This window comes from Heptranchias perlo, chromosome 12 (genome assembly GCF_035084215.1).
Source record: "Heptranchias perlo isolate sHepPer1 chromosome 12, sHepPer1.hap1, whole genome shotgun sequence".
Classification (NCBI taxonomy): domain Eukaryota; kingdom Metazoa; phylum Chordata; class Chondrichthyes; order Hexanchiformes; family Hexanchidae; genus Heptranchias; species Heptranchias perlo.
Window position 1 is genome coordinate 75804397 of NC_090336.1, and position 22027 is coordinate 75826423.

At 45.3% G+C, this 22027-nt stretch overlaps 1 long non-coding RNA gene across 1 annotated transcript; it reads left to right on the plus strand.

The window, feature by feature from the left end:
* Positions 1-15916: 15916 nt before the first annotated feature.
* Positions 15917-21189, plus strand: LOC137327766 (uncharacterized). Its single transcript, XR_010964547.1, has 2 exons — positions 15917-15987; positions 18124-21189. It is a non-coding gene; the product is annotated as an uncharacterized lncRNA (long non-coding RNA).
* The last annotated feature ends 838 nt before the right edge of the window (positions 21190-22027 follow it).

Below are 22027 nucleotides of genomic sequence, written 5' to 3' on the forward strand. Positions count from 1 at the left end.
TGGACATAGTGTATTTAGACTTCCAGAAGGCATTCGACAAGGTGCCACATAAAAGATTATTACTTAAGATAAAAAATCACGGGATTGGGGGTAATATTCTGGCATGGGTGGAGGATTGGTTATCGAACAGGAAGCAGAGAGTTGGGATAAATGGTTCATTTTCGGACTGGCAACCAGTAACCAATGGTGTTCCACAGGGGTCGGTGCTGGGTCCCCAACTCTTTACAATCTATATTAACGATTTGGAGGAGGGGACCGAGTGCAACATATCAAAATTTGCAGATGATACAAAGATGGGAGGGAAAGTAGAGAGTGAGGAGGACATAAAAAACCTGCAAGGGGATATAGACAGGCTGGGTGAGTGGGCGGAGATTTGGCAGATGCAATATAATATTGGAAAATGTGAGGTTATGCACTTTGGCAGGAAAAATCAGAGAGCAAGTTATTTTCTTAATGGCGAGAGACTGGAAAGTACTGCAGTACAAAGGGATCTGGGGGTCCTAGTGCAAGAAAATCAAAAAGTTAGTATGCAGGTGCAGCAGGTGATCAAGAAAGCCAACGGAATGTTGGCTTTTATTGCTAGGGGGATAGAATATAAAAACAGGGAGGTATTGCTGCAGTTATATAAGGTATTGGTGAGACCACACCTGGAATACTGCATACAGTTTTGGTCTCCATACTTAAGAAAAGACATACTTGCTCTCGAGGCAGTACAAAGAAGGTTCACTCGGTTAATCCCGGGGATGAGGGGGCGGACATATGAGGAGAGGTTGAGTAGATTGGGACTCTACTCATTGGAGTTCAGAAGAATGAGAGGCGATCTTATTGAAACATATAAGATTGTGAAGGGTCTTGATCGGGTGGATGCAGTAAGGATGTTCCCAAAGATGGGTGAAACTAGAACTAGGGGGCATAATCTTAGAATAAGGGGCTGCTCTTTCAAAACTGAGATGAGGAGAAACTTCTTCACTCAGAGGGTGGTAGGTCTGTGGAATTTGCTGCCCCAGGAAGCTGTGGAAGCTACATCATTCGATAAATTTAAAACAGAAATAGACAGTTTCCTAGAAGTAAAGGGAATTAGGGGTTATGGGGAGCGGGCAGGAAATTGGACATGAAGCTGAGTTCGGATCGGTCAATGCCCTGTGGGTGGCGGAGAGGGCCCAGGGGCTATGTGGCCGGGTCCTGCTCCGACTTCTTGTGTTCTTTAGATTTGTGGTTGGGATCAGATCAGCCATGATCTTATTGAATGGCGGAGCAGGCTCGAGGGGCCGATTGGCCTACTCCTGCTCCAATTTCTTATGTTCTTATGTTCTTATACTTGCTCTCGAGGCAGTGCAAAGAAGGTTCACTCGGTTAATCCCGGGGATGAGGGGGTGGACATATGAGGAGAGGTTGAGTAGATTGGGACTCTACTCATTGGAGTTCAGAAGAATGAGAGGCGATCTTATTGAAACATATAAGATTGTGAAGGGGCTTGATCGGGTGGATGCGGTAAGGATGTTCCCAAGGATGGGTGAAACTAGAACAAGGGGGCATAATCTTAGAATAAGGGGCTGCTCTTTCAAAACTGAGATGAGGAGAAACTTCTTCACTCAGAGGGTAGTAGGTCTGTGGAATTTGCTGCCCCAGGAAGCTGTGGAAGCTACATCATTAAATAAATTTAAAACAGAAATAGACAGTTTCCTGGAAGTAAAGGGAATTAGGGGTTACGGGGAGCGGGCAGGAAATTGGACATGAAGCTGAGTTCGGATCGGTCAATGCCCTGTGGGTGGCGGAGAGGGCCCAGGGGCTATGTGGCCGGGTCCTGCTCCGACTTCTTGTGTTCTTTAGATTTGAGGTTAGGATCAGATCAGCCATGATCTTATTGAATGGCGGAGCAGGCTCGAGGGGCCGATTGGCCTACTCCTGCTCCTATTTCTTATGTTCTTATGTTCAAAGGGGAGTGGAAATCTGGAACTCTCTCCCGCAAAATGCTGATGAGTTTGGGGGTCATTTGAAAATTTCAAAAATTAGATATTTGTTAGGCAAGAATATTAAAAGGTTCTAGAACAAAAGTGGGTAAATGGAGTTATGATCCAGATCAGCCATGATCTAATTGAATGGTGGAACAGCCTTGAGGGGCTGAATGGCCTCCTCCTGTTGCTGTAAATGTTTACAGCTACTTATCATTGGTAGAAGGCAAACAATCCCATCACTGCCCATCGCCCACGCACCCTGTTCTCTGGGTCGTAACCACGCGGAAACCTGTCATTGGTTTCGAGCGAATCAAATCATTGTAACTTAAATGGTGCCCGAGGCTTTTTACCAAACTCTGTCTCAGCAAAGTTGATGCCTTTAAATGGACGGGGTCACACCGTGAGGTCACAGAGCAAGCCTCACCCTCACACTGCGCATCACAGAGAGATCAGACAACACAAGAGGTTTATAAACTGGCTCGATTTGAGGCAGGAGGCTGGACAACCAGTTTCAGTGAAGGGAAGGGAGCTGCACTGACTGGGACTAACTGGCTGATCGATCGAGGAGTGAATACGGTCGGCTCGAAGATCTGAACAGGTTTACTGTGTGAAGAGAACACATGGAAACATCACCAACCAGCAGATTAGACAGAAGGTTGTGGACATTGAAAGGTTTGTCTCAACGTGTTTATCTTGTATCATCATTTGTGAAATTCATAACGAGTAATATGAAGTTTAACGGACCCAGTAATATTGATGCCCAGTCGGGGGGAAGAGTTCATTTTGTTATTGGTCGATCTTCCATGGCGTTGCTCACAGGTAATCTGGGGCCTGGAGCCTGGTTACTGCTGGTTACTGAGCCCCAGTTACCGAGCCCCACTCTCAGGTCCCTCCCTGTTGACCCTCACTGACCGGCTGCTCCCAGTCCTTGAGTTTGGTGCTCACTCCTTGTTCTGTAAATGTAGAAAACTCTTACCATTAGTAGATCTCCTATGGCATTGCTCATTGGTAGTCAAAGAGTCAGCACAGATTTCTGAAGGGTCGTCCATGTCTGACTAAACTAATAATTTTTTTGAGACCACCAACATGGTGGTGAGGGAGCATCTATCGATATTGTCCATATGGACTTCCAGAGGCATTTGATAAGGTTCCGCACAGGAGACTGTTAGTATAAATAAGTGTTCATGGAACTGGAGGTAACCTTGTGACATGGATACGGCAGAGACAAGAGGGGCCGAATGGCCTCCTTCTGTGCTGTATCGTTCTATGATTCTCGGGACAGCAATCTCAACCGATGTTCCTGAGCTACAAAACTCGAAATTAATTTTCCTCATTCTGAATGGAATAGAGCGAGCTGGCAGAGTGGGAGAGAATCGAAGTCTTGGAGAGGGAGAGAAGACATTGAGAGAGGAAGAGTTGGAGACAGGGAGTGGATACAGAGAAAGAGAAAAGAGAGAAAGACACAGAGATTATGAAGAGAGCCCAGAGAGTGAGATGGGAAAACTCTCTCGAGAGACTCTCAGAGGCAACTCTTGCAGCAAACAGGTAATGTTCCAATTCCTTCCATTCTTTGAGCTGTCGGCAATATCTGAAACACAGGAAATAGTGCATTCTGGGGGTGGAGGGGGGAGATAGTGGCTGTTTTAAACAGAAAATGGAAATCCTGCTCCTGAAATGTGTTTGATGTGGAACAGTTTATTATTTAATTGAACTCAGTGCATTGACACTCTGTTAATTCAAAATATAAAAAGATCTGGGCCTTGGGCTTGGCCTCAGACAATGAGACTGGAGGAGTCAGGGAGATACTCTTGACCCAGGTGTTACTGGTGTCGTCTGGACTTGTCAATCCCTGGGTCCTTGCCAAGGACCTCCCAGGTCAGCTGGTTCAGGTCCTGCCATCGAAAGCACTCCGAGAGTGTCAGACAAGCTCCTCTTGTGCCAGTGATCCTGGTTCACCTGAAGGCATGGCAGCCATTCTGGGCCTTCTCTCTGATTCTGAAGAAGGTGTCAATTGTCCAACTCCAGAACCGGTGGGATCTTCTGCCTTTAATACTCAGGTGGCATCAGAATCTGTGGCCAGAAATGTTACAAGAATAGAAATAAGTTGATAAGTTCTGCACCCAACATCTGCATTAAGCATTTCCAGGTGAAATGGTTTACTATACATGGGGAGCGATACAATGCCTGTCCTTCTCCCTGTTACAATCCAAGGATTTTTATGTGTGATTTCTTCTCCTGCCACAGGTACACGGTTGGTATCAGGATGAGTGAGAGGAAATGGGCATTGAGTCAAACGACCACAGAACCACAAAGAACAAGTGGATCCAATACAAGTGAGAGCGCATCCCGAGCGAAATCGAATCAATGTCAGCAGAGATACCATGAAGAGGGGAGCAGTGCAACTGAAATTCCCCTCACGCCATCCCTCTGTGTCCCATCCATTTCTTTGTGCTAACTTGACATCTTTTCATTTGATTTTTAATGAAAAAACCAACCCCCCAAAGATCCATCTAAAGACGCAGCCAATGGCTGGAGATGGTGTTAAACCCACTCTCTCCGTTCTCTCACATTTCTTTCCCATCCCAGACTCCCAGTTTTAGCAAAATTTAAGTGTCGACCCACCAGGTTTGATTTGTTCACCTCCCCGGATTTAGTTTGGTTACTAAGATCACCGGGTCTGTTATCCCGACCATCTCTGCCTTGTCTTATTCTGACATCTATTTGTATTGTTAATTTGCTCCCCTCCTCCCCACTCCCCTGGGCTGGACCTCCACGTTCAGCCATCTTGTCCCTGCATCGGCATCAAGCACCAACCCTGCTCCGACTCCAGGCTCAGTTCGGCACTGCTCGGGGTTAACTGTACTGGCACTGGAGAGGGCCCAGTCCATACAGTCATCTCCGACCAGTGTTGGCCGGAGCTCCACCTTGGGACTGAACAGGAAAGTCTCGAGGGGGGACGCTCCGGTTGTTGTCTCGATGGTGTAGAGTGGGACGGGCTGGTTAAGGCCACTCGCCAACCAGTCCCTGCCATCCCAGTCCACGCCATCGGGTGAAGCCCCGGTACCAACTTGTACCGAGGCCTCCTGGGATAAAGAGGAAGAGTCCTCCTCTGGCACCAGCTGGCTCTGAGGTGTCTGTGCCGACTGGTGCCAGAATCAGGCTGGTTCCCCCAAGCGCCGCCAGCTACTGTTGGTGAGTCCTTCACCAGAGGCATCCATCGTGCCCTCTGGTGACACCAACCCAGCCCCGGGACATTGGTCTCCAGTTGGCGCCAGCTCATTTGGGGGCACCACCCTCGGAGGACTCGACCCCGCTCGGGGTCACCGATGCTGCGGGTGAGTTCCACTTTGGTGAGGGCAGTCACAGGTCTCCGTTCACTTTTTATCGATCTGTGTTTTCCCCCATCACTGTGGAGCCTCCTTCAGCCGCTCCCGACAATTCTTGAGGGGCATCCAGGTTCCAAGGGCTCTCTCTCCCAGGGAGGTTACGTGTGCCTCAGTGGCACCTCCCCCGAGTGGCAGGGGCTCACGTCTCGAGGGTTTATCTCGATCGGCGCTTGTATTCATGAGCCCGTTGCTGGTACAGCCGCCCTCATCCCTGTTCCCAGGGGCTAACTATCAACCTTCCCTGTCGGTTTAGCCCGAGGAAGCTGCCCGGAGGCTTCCCACCTTCGGAAGCCCAGTTGGGAGCCTGAGTCAGGTCACGACCTCCAGTCGTTGAGGCTTTTTCATGTATTCAACACAGGGGTGACCCAGAGTCTGAAAGTGTCGGTTCCGGAAGTCCCTGTCCTTCAGTTGGTTCTGGCCAAGGTAGACAGCGTCCATAGTGCCTCCGCCACCCTGCTTCACACCTTGCAGTTCACTGATGCAGCTGGTGAACTTTAGTTGTGAACGTTTCAGAAGGAAGGTCACTGCCCTGGAAACTGGTCCTGTTTCACCCACCACAATCCAAATGGGGGGACGTGTGGGTCTGGTGGACCTTCCTGCAGGGTTTGGCGCATCTCCCGTGTTCCCAGCCAGCAAATCCACTGGGGACGGCTTTACTTATCGGCAGGCAAATGTTTCGCAGGTGGGTTGAGGGAGCAGTTCCTGCCGCAGAGTGAGGACCACCTTCAGAGAGCATCCACTGCAGCAGCAGGCTGTGTGGGTGCCCTCGATGTAGGAGCAGCGTCCATCGCCCAGTGGATCTTGTATCGCCAATTAGCTTGTCTGCGCACCTTGGGGTTCCTTCAGGAGCTGCGGCAGCAACGACTGCAGCTGCCGTTTGATGCTGAGGGCTTCTTTGGCGAGCAAGTGGAGGAGCTGCTGCAGGGCTACAAGCATCTCCAGCAGAACCTTCAGGCATTCCCAGATTGCCACCCAAGGGCCGGGGGGGGGGGAGGGGATCATTGTTTTATTTTGTAGTTTAGCCCACACCCCATCCACAGGCCCCTTCATTGATAGCAGCCTTTTCAAGGCTTTAGCCGGACCGCAATGTCCTTTGTATCAGGCGAGCCCGTCATTCCAGATTAGGAGCTGGAATTGAGGGAGCTTGCAACAAGTAACCTTCGAGACCCTGTCCAGCTCCAGGAGACCAGGAGTAGTGAGTGTCCTCGGCGTTAGCAGATTGAGCCTCCATGTTTCTCACAACGTGGTTTGGTTTGACCATCAGAGGAACCATCTACTAGTGGGCAGACTGGCAGGTGACATCATGGACTTCTACCATCCACACTGAGAGTGAGTGAGTGATAGTCATCCAGAAGGCTCAACTGTTGGGGATATTTCTCCAGTTGAGCCTTGCTCCGCCAGTAATGTTTCCACAGGTCTCCTTTGTCACAGCATCTGAACTCGAGCTGGTGGTCCTGGGAGCACAATGTTCTCCAGGGGTTGGTGCTACAGCCATCAGGCTCTTCAGCTAATGCTCTGACATATGGGTGGAGGTCACATTCAGGGAGAATGGGCTTCTAGGCCAGTGGACATGGATGGGTTCACTTGGCATTTCAACAGGCTCGAGGTGTGAACGGTGCAATAGGACATTATCCACTTTCAGACTCTGTGCGGGGTAAGTCAGTGTGTCTCCAGACAGACAATATGACAGTCGTCCGGTTTGTCTAGAAACAGGGTGGGACTCCCTCCTGGGTCCTTCTGTCAAGATGACACGTTGCTTCCCATTGGTGCTTGAACGACGGGGTGACACTCTTGGTGCCACATTTGGCCGGCGTGGACAACACTACAGTCGGCACACTCAGCTGCTCTGTAGTCCACCCTGACGAGTGGATGATCCACACTGAGGTAGTCCAGAATATCTTCAGGACTTGGGGGGTGACCAGATCGATCGACTTGCTCGCATCACCGGACAATCACCAATCTGCTCGAGGACCTCAGACTGTCAAGGTGGAGGCTGGGACAGTCTTTTGTTCTTTTGTTTCTAGATTCTGTTGCTCGGGGTTGCCTGATCTCCAGGATGCTGCAGAAAATTGCAGCAGATGGTGGTTCTGGTTAACCCTTTACTGACCTCACAAACCGTGCTTCTCAGAACCCCTGTGTTGAATGCTGCCAATCTGACTTCAGGAGCCCACCGGAGAACGCCAAGTCATTTGGAGATTAAAGACGTCCCTACTTTTTGAGGGAATCTTTATGCTTCATTCCGACATCCTCCACACACTGCTGGACACTGTCCAACTGGTACTCAGGGTGAGAAGGGTGGACCCTGCAAGGGAACAGAATCCGGCTCCCAGGACAAATAGGTCAAAGTGAGTGTGATTCATGGGTGCTCGATCCAAACAGTGAGCTGAAGTGTCAGGATCTGGATCTGGATCCGGCCAGCTGCTGATTGATGGCCTGGCTGTTGAGATGGAATGCCTATCAGATTAGGGTACACCAGCAGCGTGGGCACTCATGGGTAATACTCACTTTATCAGGTCTGTCCTGGTCACTTCAGTCTCCGTTCCCCTACAAGTACCTCCATCCTCCTTGTCCTCAGTGCTACTTGGTTAGTCCCCAGCAGTGTGTGAAGAATGCCTGAATGACCATCAGCTCCCTTGTAAGCTGACCCTTTGTGAGCTGCTCCCTTGTCAGGCCCTCTTCATTCTCCAAGTAACTCGGCATTTTCCACCCACCTGGTTGTCTCTTGGGTCTTGTGGGGAGTGTTTGGTTTGTGTCTTTTCCTCGTTCTGGGTTGCCTTTGGGTGTCAACAAACTGAGTTCTGGAGTGTGCTAAAAGTGATCACTGCACGGGAGCCGGGGAGGGAGGGGAAACATGTGGGCATGTTCTCCAAAGTTAGGACATCTGAAAAATGTCTTAAAAGGGAGGTCATGCCTTAAGAGATTTTCCCCAGGAAATTGTGCCGGTGCTTCCCGAGAATGAGGTCGACATTCCCCCCATTCGACCCGTTCACAGTTAGCATTTAAAGAATAGGTTGGGACAGTTTTCGTTCAAGCTGTAACGAGACAGAAGTGGGAACTCTGGACAAGGCACCGACCAGATTTAATTCATCGTCGAATGTTCGGGGAGTGGCTGCTGGTTCAGAGCTGGACTGAAGATCGTTGGAGACCAGGCTCGGAGGCAACTGTGATCAGATGGTGTCTCCAGAGTAGAAGTGGAAAAGCAATCGTCTTGGACCTGTCTGTCATTTCTTGTATGTTTTAAGACCCATGTTATTTTCACAAAATAAATCTGAGAAGTTTAACATCTGGAAATAAACATGGAAGGAAAATTAACCAACTTACTGTGTTTTGTTATTTGTGGACGGGTCATAACAAGGAACAGAAAGGGGGAGAGATGAGTTCTCCAATGGGGGATTGCAGATTGGGGATTCTCCGTGGGCTCAGCTCCTGACTGGGTGAACTCTCTGAGCCACACACCAGGTCGGGCCCAGAGACAATCCTCAATTTGCACAAACAAACATACAAAAAGTCTTTATCTACTGATAGTCTATCAGGCCCATCAAGCTCGCCCCATCCAGTAGACAGTATAACCTCACACGCTGTCGTCCCACCTCTTAGTAACGCTGTCTCCTGGAACAGACAGAGAAATGTGGACAATCCAGGAAAAAACCCCTGGGCAATTGCTCTCCCACTCCCTGAGGCTCCAGGAGAGCAATGTTGCTCCTGACACATCACAATCTGAACTAACCACTAACTCCCTGTAACTGACAGTGTCCTCTCAGGAACTTGTCAAGTTCCCCTTTAAAAGGACTGTCGTGCCCCCACACTCCCCACATGTTGTGTACGTTTGTTCCAGAGGGTGATGACTCTGACAAGTCGTAGAATCATACAGCACAGGAGGCCGCCATTCGGCCCATCGTGCCTGTGCTGGCTCTTTGAAAGAGCTTTCCAATTAGTCCCACTCCCCCTGCTCTTTCCCCACAGTCCTGCACATTTTTCCTTTTCAAGTATAAATCCAATTCCCTTTTGAAAGTTCGAGTGGATGGAATTATAAGTGGATGGAATTCTGTCATGTGATCCCCACAGTTCCAGTAACTATCTCAGATTTAAATTTAGCAATTGAGCTAGTATCAATTGCCGTTTGTGGAAGAGAGTTCCAAACTTCTACCACCCTTTGTGTGTAGAAATGTTTTCTAATCTCACTCCTGAAAGGTCTGGCTCTAATTTTTAGACTGTGCCCCCTACTCCTAGAATCCCCAACCAGCGGAAATAGTTTCTCTCTATCCACCCGATCTGTTCCCCTTAATATCTTATAAACTTCGATCAGATCACCCCTTAACCTTCGAAACTCCAGAGAATACAACCCCAATTTGTGTAATCTCCCCTCATAACTTAACCCTTGAAGTCCGGGTATCATTCTAGTAAACCTACGCTGCACTCCCTCCAAGGCCAATATGTCCTTCCGAAGGTGCGGTGCCCAGAACTGCTCACAGTCCTCCAGGTGCGGTCTAACCAGGGTTTTGTAAAGCTGCAGCATAACTTCTGCCCCCTTGTCCTCTCGTCCTCCAGATATAAAGGCCAGCATTCCATTAGCCTTATTGATTATTTTCTGCACCTGTTCATGACACTTCAATGATCGATGTACCTGAACCCCTCAGTCCCTTTGGACATCCACTGTTTTTAACTTTTTACCATTTAGAAAGTACCCTGTTCTATCCTTTTTTGAACCAAAGTGGATGACCTCACATTTGTCTACATTGAATTCCAGTTGCCACAGTTTTGCCCATTCACCTAATCTATCAATATCGCTTTGTAATTTTATGTTTTCATCTACACTGCTTACAATGCCACCAATCTTTGTGTCATCGGCAAACTTAGATATGAGACTTTCTATGCCTTCATCTAAGTCGTTAATAAATATTGTGAATAATTGAGGCCCCAAGACAGATCTATGCGGGACTCCACTAGTCACATCCTGCCAATGTGAGTACCTTCCCATTATCCCTACTCTCTGTCGCCTTTCGCTCAGCCAACTTCCTAACCAAGTCCGTACTTTTCCCTCGGTTCCATGGGCTTCTATCTTAGCTCACAGTCTCTTCTGTGGGACCTTATCAAATGCCTTCTGGAAGTCCATATAAATAACATCCATTGACATTCCCCTGACCACTACTTTAGTCACCTCTTCAAAAAATTCAATCAGGTTTGTCAGGCACGACCTACCTTTCACAAATCCATGCTGGCTCTCTCTGATTAACTGAAAATTCTCGAGGTGTTCAGTCACCCTATCCTTAATTATAGACTCCAGCATTTTCCCCACAACAGATGTTAGGCTAACTGGTCTATAATTCCCTGGTTTCCCTCTCTCTCCTTTCTTAAAAAGCGGAGTGATATGTGCAATTTTCCAATCCAGAGGGACAGTTCCTGAATCTAGAGAACTTTGAAAGATTATAGTTAGGGCATCTGCAATGTGCTCACCTACTTCCTTTAAAACCCTGGGATGGAAACCATCTGGTCCTGGGGATTTGTCACTCTTTAGTGCTCCAGGAATGCTTCCAACCAGAGTTGGTAACCCTCGTTGTGTGACTCCTGCCATTTAGAAATTCAGACAAAATCAAATAAGAATTGAACGAATTGATAATTATGGGCTGCACAAAAACAAACGTGTGCAGAATGTGAACACTGTTGAATGATCACTGACTACTGAGGCACAAGTGGGTCTAAATAACAGTTTAATGAACAGAAAGGCTGCACATTAATGGCACAGGAATTAACCTGCGATATAATGGGCCAGATTCTGCTGTCAAAATAACAGTGAGGCCAATGGGGCTCACCGTTTTATATGAGCAAATGGTTCAGTAACTTCAGGCGAGGGACAGATGTGTGGTTAAACGTGAATATCCAGATGTTGCTGTCCGAGATGTGTCACTCTGTCGTTAGCTTTGTGAAAACGGCATCTCGCTGTCTGCTCATCATTGAAATACATTGAACGGTGTGAAGTTCCTGTATTTGCACAGTAGAAACAAACTAAACTCACCACAGACAGTTAAATCAAATCATTTCAGTCTAAGTTCCCTTTTAACAACGTGGTGAGTGTTAATTACTGCCAGTCAATCTCTCTGGCACGGAAAATTAACTGTTACAAGTCTCATTCCTTCAGGTTTAAATTGTTGGAGATTTTAAAAATGTAAAATTTAAAATTTAAGTTGTATTTTCCTTTTCCTTTCTGTCTGTTTTTTCTCTCTCTCTTTATCCAATCATTCTCTCCCTCTCTTTATTTCTCTTTCTGTCCCTGTCCTTGTGCTGTTTAGTTCACAATCCATCACTCTGATTGATGAAGGAGATACCCAGTTACTGCAGCAAAATGGGGCCCAATAGGTTTAATTTTGGGAGTATTTAACTCTCATTACATCGAGTCTCCAGCACAGAAACAGGCCATTCGGCCCAACTGGTCTAGGCTGGCGTTTATGCTCCACATGAGCCTCCCTCCATCATCTCACCCTATCAGGATATCCTTCTCTTCCTTTCTCCCTGGTTTGCTGATCGAGCTTCCCCTTCAATGTATCGATAATATTCACCACATGACTTACCAAAAAACATCTGGGTTTTCTTTCAATGACAGATGTTAAAGTTCCAACCACTCAGGGCAGTGTTAACCCTTCCGTACCCAGAAGAGTGAAGAACTTTCAATTTCAATGGGAATTGAGAATTCCTTTTGGGGCCACCTTCCCAGGTTTATCTGAAGAATTTGCACAAAGTAACGTGTGTTTACATAGCACCGTTCACATAGTAAATGGTCCAAGGTACTTCAGAGAGGAGGAAGAGATGCCCAATAATAATAGAAAGAACCAATAGACTCGAATAACACCACCTTCACTGGACAGCTGCTCGAACTCGAACCTTCAATCTGCCTCATCAGCGATCAATCCAGCTCCTTCTTTCAGGTGATAATTGACCCTCGATGAGAATCCCCAGATTCATTCTCCATTTTCTTTCTTTTCCTGCTCCCAGCATCAAATCACTTTCTTTTTTCCATCATTTTCCATCTGTAAACGTGCGCTCTGGTGCTTGATGGGCAAACCTGCTCCCACGGATCACCGATATACTCAAACACATTTATTAATATATAGATTTAAAAAGGGAGGATATTGCATCGCGAGATCCAATCCATGTGCTGCCATCATAATGGGTGAATAGTCTCGGGCCTGGTCATTCCAAGGACAATGTTGGAGGGAGAAGGAATGGGAAAATACTGGGGATATCGGTCACTTCTTCCAGTTCTGACGAAAGGTCCTCGACCTGAAACGTTAACTCTGTTTCTTTCTCCACAGAGGCTGCCCGACTCGCTGAGTATTTCCAGCATTTTCTGTTTTTATTATTGAAGGAAAAAGGGCCACCTTCAAGGTTGGGGCTAAATTTAGCAAAGACCAACTTTCCAATGTTAACACGAGATAAATAATCTCGCAATACAATTTTAATTTATGGCCTCCAATTTCTCCGTGGTTTCCAAAGGAAAGATCTTGCATTTATATAGTGCCTTTTACAACCTCCAGGACATCCCAAAGTGCTCAACAGTCACTGAAGTACTTTCTTGAAGTGCAGTCACTGTTGTGATATGGGAAATGGAGCAGCCAATTTACGCACAGCAAGGTGCCACAAACAGCAATGGGATAATGAGCAGATCATCTGTTTATTTCGTGATGTTGGTTAATTAATATTGGCCAGGACACTGGGGAGAACTCCCCTGCTCTTGTTCGAAATAACGCCGTGGGATCTTTTACATCCACCCGAGAGGGCAGATGGGGTCTCAGTTTAATGTCTCATCGGAAAGATGGCACCTCGGACAGTGCAGTGCTCCCTCAGTACTGCACTGGAGTGTCAGCCTGGATTACTATATTACACACTCCCACTGAGCCATGGCAGTGTGGAAATGCATAAAGAGATACCTGACCATAGTAACTCTTTAATACACCTAAACCATAAATGAAGAAATGCATGATGGATATTTGACCATATTAACTGACCAGCTGAATACAATAGAAAGCTTATATTTTAGTTTCTCACCAAAGACATACAGAAGCGCTATTGTTTAATTAAAGTTCTCTTATGCTGATAACTGTCTGACTAACAGAAATGAATGACCATATAGCCTTGAGACTAGGTACAGACCTACTGATAAAAAAGACTGTTTCTTCGGGAAAACCATTTTCCCAGGCCTGTGTCCAACATCACGAGACAGTCATGAGGAACCAGAGGGTGGGTTCCCTATTTTGATTGACTAACCACCTGAACCAATAAAGAATGTACGTGTGCGCCCATATTCTATGACAGGTGTGCGTTACTAATTAACTGTATAAACGTGAGCTGTTTCTTGAACTTAGCGAAGACGTAGCCCTGACCATTGTTTTAGGGTACGCTTCCCTTGTATACAAGTTTTCTTAATAAATTCTTACTTGTCTGAAATAAGTGTTTGGAGTTAATGCATTGTATATAATCGGTAATAGTAAGTTTAGTTTTCGACAGTTCTTGGAGGTCCCACCGAGATCCCTTGTGATCCCCGGAATTGGAAGGCGATCATGGGAAATGTGTTTCGTGTAGACAAGGAGAAAAAAAAAGGGGGAAGGAAAAAAAAGAGAGAGAGACGCGCGACAGATTACTCGATATTGTCAGCTGTGGTGTTGTAGTAACGGGCTGAGAGAGAGCAATAACGGAGTAGATCTGTGATACCGGTGATTACTAGACTGACGTTGAGGTTGCTGTACGGGACCGACAGACGCTCAGCTGCTAGTGGATGCGCCAGGAAAAGAGAGAGAGGTAACCGGGTTACGGACTTGTGTAAAATAAAATTTTAACATTCGGAAAAGTGTGAAATTGTAATTCGGACAAGCGCAGACTGGATATCGCGGATTCGGAAAAGTGTGAAATTCTGGTTTACCTGATGCATAGTGTTTAGATAGAAACACTAATAGTGTTCCCCCTTCTCAAAATGAGAAGCACTTTAAAAAAAAATCTTGTGTAAATCAGCTGATTCAACTAATTGCAGACGTTTCTCTCACGCACCGAGCCTGAGCTGGTTATTGAGAGGGTTTTAACCCCACGTGAAGGCCAGGACCCTAAAGTAGGTGTAGAGAACACAAGACGTCTTGTCCAATCGGCTGAATTATCCAAGTGCGGATCGGTGACCGATATATCATTGTGTTATATATTGTAGTGATTGTAAATAGAACCATGGGCACCAGCGCATGCAAAATCCCTCCAAAGGGAACACCTGCTGCTTATATGTACAGAAACTTTGGGAAAGAAACAACTGACGAGTTGATAGTTTTGTCCAAATGGACCAGGACTAGAAAATATCCTTTTCCCGAAGACGGCACATTTAATGTGGATAGAATTAAGTGATTAGAAAAATGTTTAAAAGACAGAGACCCGAAAAAGAAAGGTTCTGTTGTTTTCAGTGTACTGTCTCTTTAAAAAGCCTGTCCTTATTGTGAGTGTTTTCTGTCGGTGTTGTGGGCCACGCTCCCTTCTTACTGCGTCTTACGTGTTTTCCTCTTTTGTGGAATGTATCTGTTTTGTCTTGTGTTTAATTCTGATATTGCTGAATTAAAATTGGAGTTATTGAGATTAAGTGACCTATTAAATTCTGGTGATGGACTGGGGTTGACAATTGTAAACAATTTTACAACACCAAGTTATAGTCCAGCAATTTCGTTCACCTGACGAAGGAGGAAGCCTCCGAAAGCTTGTGAATATAAAATAAAATTGCTGGACTATAACTTGGTGTTGTAAAATTGTTTACAATTATTAAATTCTGGTTCTTATAAAATGTGGGCATATCAAATTCCAGACATGGGATCTTCAAAAAAAAATTGGCATTTTGAATTTTTATCTTGTGATTGGCTGTGGTTTAAAAAAAAGGTTCAAAAAATAACGGGACAGATATAAAAAAGTTATCTGGTATCACCGTGATAGGAAAAGTCAGAAAGCTGGAACAGCTCGGAGAGTTGGTCACAATCATACCCACTGAAAGTATGAAAAAAAATTAATTGGAAATCTCTAGTTGTGTATGTCGAGGACAGCAAATTATAAAACTTACGAAGCAATTGGAAATTGAGGGGGACCTGAACAAAAGTTGATCACAACAATCTGGAAATACTGGACTAACTATAAACTAAAATGTACGATGGGAGATGTTATTTCCCGGTATGAATGTTTTTTTAAAAGAACGAATTTATGTGAAAGCTGCGTTGACGTATGCTGAGAACGCTGCGTGAATCTGATATCTGGCTCCGTCGTTTTGTTTCTGAAAAAAAAAGTTATCCCCTTCCAAGGACACTGACATCTGTTTTCAATTCACCAGCAACAACCTTTGCATTTATATAAAATAATTGACAAAATGAGGTTTAATTGTAAAAGAAAAGATAAAGTGCAGCTTTAAAGAATTACAAGTTACAGTTGCAGGATGATCTCTGGTTATAAATTAATTTGATCTTTGAAGCATTTTGTGCGATTGTGATTGATTCCTTCCCCAGCCCTTAAGGTTTTTACAAGCAAGAAATAACTAACCCTTGTTTCCGTATTGCTGAAGTTAAGAGTTTGGACTACACTAGATTTTTAGATGTTGGTCTGATACCTTTGGAGTCACAGCATTCTGAAAGTGGAAAGAGCAGGTACTGTTCAAACAGTTTTAAACAGTTTTATTGTCTCTTGATAAAAACAATGATTTTTGTGAATTTTGAAGGGAGACACCCTCTTTCTTCAGGGTGCATGGTGAGGATCCTTGAATCCTCCTCCCCTGAGGGAATAGATAAAAAAACACAAAAAAAGACGGCGATAATGATCATATTGGATTTTAATTGTCGTCTGAAGGATAAGATTAGGGAAGAGGCTGTTTGCGAAGCGAAAGCAGAGTCTGAAAAGAAAGTAAAGAAGCTGCAAGCAAACAAGTTGGTTAATAAGAAACATTGGAGAAAATACTATGATTAAAATAAATCTCAAAAATAGTGTGCAAAATATATAGTGTAAAGCAACCCACAAATGTGAGAAGTGAAAAGAAAAATATCAGTCAAACCTGTGAGGAGAAAATTTGAAGCCAAAATCGCCAAGTAACTAAAAAAAAAGTTAATTTGCTGAGTGTCTAGCGGAGTAGAATGAAATATGGAAACTTCATCTCAGAGGGAGAAGTTTCAAATTACTGCTACCACGAGAGCCAGTTAATGTTAACCCCTTCCATCCCAAGGAGCCAAGAGCAGTTCAAACAGATAGAAATGACCCAGTCGGTTGAGAACTGTCTGAGGCTTGCCCAGAACACAGGTGAACATGAGGTAACAATTGGTATAGGTTATATTATTAAAATTGACCCAATTACTCGGAAATGCCAAAGGCTACAATTGACTGAGATATAAGTTTCCACACAGACAATGTTACAGTGAAAAAAAAATAATAAGAAAGGTGAATGTAAAACAAATCGTATGAAGAGAAAGCAGAGGTTGGACAATTGGAAGTCCATTACTTGAGCTATGTACTGACACAGGGTACTAAACACCTATCAGTTTTACCCCGCCACAGTATGATGAGGAAGTTCGACAAGTTCGGGGGCTATTCACGAATAGTAGCTCCAATACAAGATCTGACCAAAGAGGGGAGACCTTCCCTGACAAATTATATAACTCGCATTGAGAATGTAATGTATGATAACGTGTAACATGAGCTTGTATCGGTCGTACTAGATTTAACCGATATGGCCCTACCCACATGGTGTTCTAAGAAAACTCAACAATTATATCAACACCTCCGAACTCAAGTGTTAAAACAAAGCGCGACATGGAATGGAGGTGGACATCGTAAAAGAGATAGACAAATGTGGAGACGTAAAGATCTGTGATAAATGATATAGCAACTGCCTTTAATACGGGTGCCTCAGTTGTTAACAGCATTGATTTGGCAACATTAGATCAAAGGGTCAGAGATTTAGGGTCTCGCATTAAAGATATATTTTTTAAAAATAAATGAAAATACAGATAAGGAATTGTCTGAGGATCAAATGCTGACCATACATTTGTAAAGGATAGCTACAGTGCTAGAAACACATGCCCAAACCATTAATAAATTAATAAAAGAGGAATATAAAGGATCTTAGCAGGCAGCTGCTAATGACATCTGCAGTATATATGGTAACTGGATTGTGGAACAGACACGAGAGAACCCAGCCCAGATACAGGCAGGGGAAGTACCCTTATGGATAATGAATCAACAAACTGAGGGTGAGCCTGACCCGTGGGCATGAGGGAGGTGGTACCTCCGACCGGCTGTTACAAACAAGAACATCACCCCTTGCCAATTCAGGGCAATGGTGCGGGTGTACCCCACTCAAGTGGAGTGTAAACCTGACGGAGGAGGGCTCCTAGGGTTGGCACTAGTAATACTGGTGATGGCACCTGAAACCCAGGGACGAGAGGTGTACCAAGTACAGAATATTGGGGTAGTGAAGGACGGAATGCACATATCCCATCACAATATGTTACCATAGGCTGAAAAAAAATTAAAGGGAATTTGGCTGGAACAAAATTAGAGGAATGTGTGACTAGACATGCTGTCACTCTATGTCCACATAGTGTTGGACACAGCCCAGAAGCACAGTGTGGGTTTAACAATACCGGTACCAATCAGGATATTAACTGTACCATGGAGGCCCTAGAGGCGGATCTAAAACCCACTCAAGTGGCATATGCCGGAGAGGGCGAATACTGTGTTACAACTAATTTGAAAACATTTAAATATGCCAATCTAACTTGTGATATTTTAAGTCCAGAGTTCTGCTCCATTCCTGAAGTCCCGGTTCGGATTGGACCCGAGGAACTGGTAGAGATACACCGGCATAACCTCACCACCTTACAAGTTTCTGAGGATGTCAAAAAGGATTTAAAAGCATATCAGGACACATTTGAGTATCTGACACCCCTGTTGCCTGAATACTTGAAAGCATTGCGAATGGAGATACGACTCTCCCAGAAGGTTTATTATAACCTACAACAGGACAATAAAAATATTAAGCATGACATTGACCAAATTAAAGTCACCACTTGGTGGGATGACCTCTGGAATTGGGGACTGAATCTACAGATCGATCCTCAGATTAGATTAATTTCACATGTATTAGTCGTAGTGCAGTTTGTTGCAATATGATTCTTGGTTTTCATGGCATGTAATAAATGTAAGCAGAGGATGAAGGGTTTGGCAAAGGTAGTAAAACAGAGCCTGGGTGAGAATGTCCCCATTGTCTCTGTGATTTCAACTCAGAAAACATCTTAATGGTACCGGGAGCAGCACCCGCTGGGGTAAGGTGCATGTAAAAGGGGAGACAATCATAGTTTGATCGGATTATCAGATGCTCTGCCTCTCTTCCACCCGGACTGGTGACCAACACGAAGGGAACCTGGTTAAGATGAGGTACAGCATCTGAGAAGATATTATGGGGATAAAATTTGGATTAAGGGATATAAAGGGGTGGGTCCCAATCTTGAGTTCAAAGGTCAGGCCTAGTGCATAAGAACATAAGAAATAGGAGCAGGAGTAGGCCAATCGGCCCCTCGAGCCTGCTCCGCCATTCAATAAGATCATGGCTGATCTGATCCCAACCACAAATCTAAAGAACACAAGAAGTAGGAACAGGACCCGGCCACTCAGCCCCTGGGCCCTCTCCGCCACCCACAGGGCATTGACCGATCTGAACTCAGCTTCATGCCCAATTTCCTGCCCGCTCCCCGTAACCCCTAATTCCCTTTACTTCTCGTAGTTGATTAATTAGCCCATAAATCCCCATACAAGGACCCCGGCGGTGGTGTACCAGAAAAAAAAACTGTCTGATTAATTAAACTATTATAAGAGACTGTTGCAGCATGACATGTCCTAAACTGTTCGATCATTTGGGAATAATTGGCTCGGCATGCCTGATCGTGTGGGTGGAAACTGGCATAAAACCTGCTACAACCTCTGCTGCAAGTAGACTCAATCGTGTTTCAAGGGAACTGCATGTCAATACTTTTTATACATGTCATATATGTATGCAAAGCGTCAAGGTATCTCTAGTTGCTGGGTGTGCTCACATATCCCAGTTCAATCCAAGGGAGGCATTCCCCTCAGACCAGTCCCCCCGAACTTCCCAAGAAATAGCAGAGTGGGTAATAAATCAAATTGAAATTAATGGGAACAGAATGCGGGATAATGGCTGGATAAACATGAAGACAAGTGAGACAATGTTTGTGAGAAAGCAATGGAAGGAGCACACAATCACAACAAAATGTGAAACCAGATTTCGGGGGTGGGACCAACCGAATTACGATCAGACCCAGAAACCTCCTTTTCTAATCCTTACAAATATACCAAGAACTAATGGAGCAATATGTTTGAGTAAGAATTCAGTAGGGGCTGATGTAATGGGATGGAGTAATTGCACTCAGTATATAAATATGACAGTAACCAGCATCAGTAGTACCATCAGATGGAAGCCTTGCACAGGTGGCCAAATTTACATAGATAGAATATATGTAAAGAATTCCCCTGCAATCACTGCGTATAATGAAACCTACTTTATTTGTGGTCACAAGGCATGTCCATGGTTGCCTCAAAGATGGACCGGATCATGTTACTTGGGATATGTGATCCCATATATCTGACACTCATCATCCCTGCCTCAATATCCTGCTGGGCAACGAGTAAAGAGGGTAATTACTGAGGCTGACCGATTCTGGGCCATTGCTTTCCCTCGGTGGGGAGTGAGCATGGCCACCAGAGAAATTATTAAATTGGCCAAAATCTGGGAAATAGTTGCTAATGATACGTCAGAAGTCTTAAAGGAAATAAGCGCAGAAATTATAGCCATTTGTACGGTCACCTTACAAAACCGTATGGCCCTTGATTACCTATTGGCAGAGAAAGGAGGAACATGCGCACTAATTAGATCTGAATGTTGTACTTACATACCTGATAGTTCAGAGAATATTACTAATTTGGCCGATCACATCCAAAGGGAAGTTGAGAAATTCAAGCAGCCCCTTCGTTCACTCTTTGGGGCTGGGCAACAGGATGTCTGGGTTCTATTGGGACTTCTCTAGTTCAAGGACTGGTCATATTCGTTGTTATAATTCTTACAGCCTATTGCTCTGTCAAATGCTGCTGTGTTATGATGTCCAATCTGGGTACACATATAGCGTCCACAAATTTGATGGTGCAAGTCGGGGTGACACAGGATGAGGTGCAGGAGGAGTTTGAACGTCGAGCTGGAATAATGCTCTACTAGAATATTGTCCTTTATAAAGGACAAAAGGGGGGAATGTGGAAATGCATAAAGAGATACCTGACCATATTAACTCTCTCTAATACACCTAACTCACCAATGTAGAAATGCATGATGGATATTTGACAATATTAACTGACCAGCTAATTCAATTTAAAGCTCACATAATAGTTTCTCACGAAAACACATCGAAGCACAATTGTGTAATTACTCTGAGCTTTCTCATGCTGATAGCTGTCTGACTAACAGGAATGGATGACCATATAGCCTTGAGACTCGCTACAGACTGACTGATAACAAAGACAGTTTCTGAGGGAAAAAGCACTTTCCCAGGCCTGCGTCCAAAATATCGAGACGGCCATGGGAACCAGAGGGTGGGTTCCCTATTTTGATTGACTAACTACCTGAACCAATAAAGAATGTAGGTGTACACCCATATTCTGTGACAGGTGGGTGTTGTTACTGAACTGTATAAACGTGAGCTGTTTCTTGAACTCAGCGAAGACGTAGTCTCAACCATTGTTTGAGGGACACTTCCACTTGCACAAGTTTCTTAATAAATTCTCACTTGTCTGAATTAAGTGCTTGGGTGTTAATGCATTGTATGGAATAAGTAATATTAAGTTTAAGTTTTCGACAACTGGGGATAGGTGGGCTAGATGGACGAAAGGTCTTCTCCTGCCTGCAACTGTTACCATGTTACCCAACTGGTTCACTACTGTCATCTTTTTTTTTATTCGTTCATGGTATGTGGGCGTCGCTGGCGAGGCCGGCATTTATTGACCATCCCTAATTGCCCTTGAGAAGGTGGTGGTGAGCCGCCTTCTTGAACCGCTGCAGTCCGTGTGGTGAAGGTTCTCCCACAGTGCTGTTCGGAAGGGAGTTCCAGGATTTTGACCCAGCGACAATGAAGGAACGGCCGATATATTTCCAAGTCGGGATGGTGTGTGACTTGGAGGGGAACGTGCAGGTGGTGTTGTTCCCATGTGCCTGCTGCTCTTGTCCTTCTAGGTGGTAGAGGTCGCGGGTTTGGGAGGTGCTGTCGAAGAAGCCTTGGCGAGTTGCTGCAGTGCATCCTGTGGATGGTGCACACTGCAGCCACAGTGCGCCAGTGGTGAAGGGAGTGAATGTTTAGGGTGGTGGATGGGGTGCTAATTAAGCGGGCTGCTTTATCTTGGATGGTGTCGAGCTTCTTGAGTGTTGTTGGAGCTGCACTCATCCAGGCAAGTGGAGAGTATTCCATCACACTCCTGACTTGTGCCTTGTAGATGGTGGAAAGGCTTTGGGGAGTCAGGAGGTGAGTCACTCGCCGCAGAATACCCAGCCTCTGACCTGTTCTTGTAGCCACAGTATTTATGTGGCTGGTCCAGTTAAGTTTCTGGTCAATGGTGACCCCCAGGATGTTGATGGAGGGG